This window comes from Dromiciops gliroides, chromosome 5, assembly GCF_019393635.1.
Source record: "Dromiciops gliroides isolate mDroGli1 chromosome 5, mDroGli1.pri, whole genome shotgun sequence".
NCBI classification, from domain to species: Eukaryota; Metazoa; Chordata; class Mammalia; order Microbiotheria; family Microbiotheriidae; genus Dromiciops; species Dromiciops gliroides.
This window is the reverse complement of record NC_057865.1, coordinates 205434846-205438396: the sequence shown is the minus strand read 5'-3', so window position 1 is coordinate 205438396 and position 3551 is coordinate 205434846. Positions and strand designations below refer to the sequence as shown.

At 36.4% G+C, this 3551-nt stretch overlaps 1 pseudogene; it reads left to right on the top strand.

Moving 5' to 3' along the window:
* The first annotated feature begins 1033 nt into the window (after positions 1 to 1033).
* LOC122729783 lies at positions 1034 to 1413 on the top strand (annotated as a pseudogene).
* The last annotated feature ends 2138 nt before the right edge of the window (positions 1414 to 3551 follow it).

The window sequence follows — 3551 nt, the reverse complement described above, 5'->3', positions numbered from 1 at the left end:
AAATCACTTTACATAGATGTCTGTGGAAAGGCCCATTTACATAAAGCAAGAACTGTTGGTATAAAGAAAAACTGCCCAGATATCTTAGAACCAGAGAGCAAAGTAGAAATTAAAAGAATCCACTGTTCACCTCCTGAAAGAAATCCCAAAATGAAAACTCCCAGGAATATTGTAGCCAAAATCCAGAACTCCCAGGTAAAGGGGGCCAAATACTTTAAGCAGCTGGGGAAAGGGATTTAAGTACCATGGAGCCACAGTCAGGATCACACAAAAAATTTGTCAGCTATCACTATAAAGATGCACAGGGGTTGTAATGTGATATTCTGGAAGGCAAAGGAGCTAGAATTACAACCAAGAATAACCTACCCAACAAAATAAGTATAATCTTACAGGAGAAAAAAATAGAAATTTAATTAAATAGAGGAATTTGAAGCATTCCTGATTTTAAAAATACAGCTGAATAGAAAATTTAACATTCAAACACAAAATTCAAGAAAAATACAAGAATGTTAACACAAGTGAGGGGGAATAAGGGAATAAATGAGGTTAAACTGTTCACATTCTTATATGGGAAGATGATATTAATGAAAATTGAGGTGAACAGAACCAGGAGATTACTGTACACAGTAACAGCAACTTTATAACAATGATCAAATAACCTAGGGAAGTTAGAGGGAGTCTTCGTAGACAGAGGGCATGCATATGAGTCTATTATGTTTGAATGATCTCAAAAGAATAGAAGGGTTAGAAAAAGAGATACACTGGGAGAAGGGGGAAAGGAGAGAAAGAATGGGAAAAATCTCACATAAATGACTTCATTTCACAGGGAAGAGTTCATATAATGGAAGGGAGAATGGGTGAATAAGTGGATAATACTTGAACCTTATCTGAACTGGTTCAAGGAGGGAAGAATACACATACATACACAGTTTGGTATCAAAATTTATCATATCCAACAAGGAAAAGGGGTTAAGAAAAAGTGGTAGGTGCTCTTTCTCCTCGGATCCGGTGGCGGACTGTTGTATATTCGATCATGGCAAAAATCAAGGCCAGGGATCTTCGTGGGAAGAAGAAGGAGGAGCCAGTTGAGAGTGGCTAAGGTCGCTAGAGTGGCTGCATCCAAGCTATCTAAGATCCGAGTTGTCCGAAAATCTATTGCCGGAGTCCTGACTTGTCATCAACCAGACACAGAAAGAGAACCTCAGGAAATTCTATAAGGGCAAGAAATACAAGCCCCTGGACCTTCGGCCCAAGAAGACTTGTGCCATGCGCCGCAGGCTTAATAAGCATGAGGAAAGCCTGAAGACCAAAAAACAGCAGAGGAAGGAACGCCTGTACCCTCTTCGGAAATTTGCTGTTTAGGCATAATTTGTAGAAGTGCTAAATAAAAAGACAAATTGTTATAAAAAAAAAGTGGTAGGTGCTGGATAAGAGGAAGGGTAGATTAACAGAGGCACTGGTTAGAAGCAAAACATTTTCTTGAGGAGGGGAAAGGGTAACAGAGAGAAGGATAAAAATAAGATAATAGAATGAAGGGAAATACACAGCAATTATAACTGTACATGTGAATCAGATGAATTCACCCATAAAATGGAAGAGGATAGCAGAATGGATTAGAAACTAGAATCCAACAATATGTTATTTATAAGAAACACATTTAAAATAGAAAGATAGTAGGATAATGGTTCTACTTTATACCAACCACTAAGTGACTTTACAAAACAAGTAGCATTTGGCATCAGCAAGTAATAAGGTATAACAAACACAAAGTGGCAACTTGCCATTTCTTACTTTTAATTTAGGAGGAGAATAGATTTTGTTCATATATTTCTGCTTTTTAGTTGATGCTCGATCAGATCAAAGAAAAACCTTCTTGGAAACTATGCCATACACAATCCCTTAATTATTGTCATATTTCCTACATGGTAATTGACAAAACACAAAAGGCTTGATAATTACAGGTATTTCTGGATTCCCCAAAGTGTCTTCATACTCTTCTTTAAATCAATCTCCTCTTCAGTCAGGTTTACTTTCACATCTAAAATGAATTATTCCCCTTAGACATATTGAAAGACATCATCCTTTATTCTATATAGGTCCTTGATCTTAGTGAAAAATGGATGCACTCTCTCATAATTTTTCATTATACTTTCTGTCAGATCTATCAGACCAGGAGGTATAGCCCTTCAGTTTGATCATCTCATAAGCACTTTTAAGCACATATTTATGACTGTCTTTCCAATTTTATGGATCTACATTTGTGGCATAAGTCAGAATGAAGAATCTTCAGAGAGACATGAGATAATGTCACCATACTACATAATTACATTAGAATCTCTGTGTTCTCCAATGACCTACCCATGACAGCTCAGAGACTAAGTCTTCCCCTTTTAGGTAATAGAAATAGATTTATGTAGATTACTATCATGTCCAATAACATGGTCTTTGGGAAAACCACTTATCTTTCAATCCATATATTGTAAAAATATCTACTGAGTTGCAAATAACCAGCAGCTTGTAGTTAGGCCTATATTTGACAGCACTGGAATTGATGAATTAAAAGATGTTCACATCATGCTGGACCAGATTGAGATGGTTTCCTCTTTCTTACTGACATGTATTTGCTGTGACAATTGACTTTACATTTTTATTTACATACTGTAGTCTTTACCAGATAGTCTTTAGATAGCCACATTGGAAATCTATTGTTTTTCTCTTCTGTTTGTCTTCTATGATATCAACAAAAGTAAGTAAATAGGCAATGATCAGCTGGATCTTTCACTGAGATCCCGATGGCACATCCTGTGCCAAATTCACCAATACTAAAAACAGTGATACTGCTTTATGACATTTATAATCAGATTATCTTTTATAGTTTCCCATCCTGAACTTGAGCTTGAATAAGATAGCTAGTCAGACTGTGAGAGACTGAAATATGGTACTGCTGCTCTGGGTCTTACACTGTAAATATCCATTTCTAAAAAGTTAATTAACTGTGGCTGGCTAATTCACAGAAACTAATAATCATAGGGAAGATCACAACAAGGACAGGGGCATGAGCAATATCATTAGAAAACCCACATCCAGCCCCATATGGTTACCCTGAGAACCATAAGGAGACAAATATTCAGCTAAACTATGGAGACCCAGCCTCCCAGGGAAGTATGAGGTGGGGGGTCTTCCCTCTTTCTTACTAAAAGGAAACATTACATACAATCAAGGATCTTAATTTGGGAACCTGTATAGAGTTTAACTTATTTGAGGACTTGAAAAATATCTCTCAGTGGCCTGGGTGGAAAAATAGATTCTGGCTAGATAAATTCTTTGGGCAAAAATTATATTTAATGTTTAATCAGAAAGCAATAGCCCCAACTGATAAGCCTTAAAAACCTTTTAAAGAAGATGAACTCTACCACATAATGTGTGGGATTTCAATTCTCACTATGCTATAATAACTCACATTTGTATAATTTTTATGTGTATAAAGTACATTACATACTTTATGTTATTTGCTTTTCACTACAACCCAGTGAGGGAGCTAGGCAAGTATT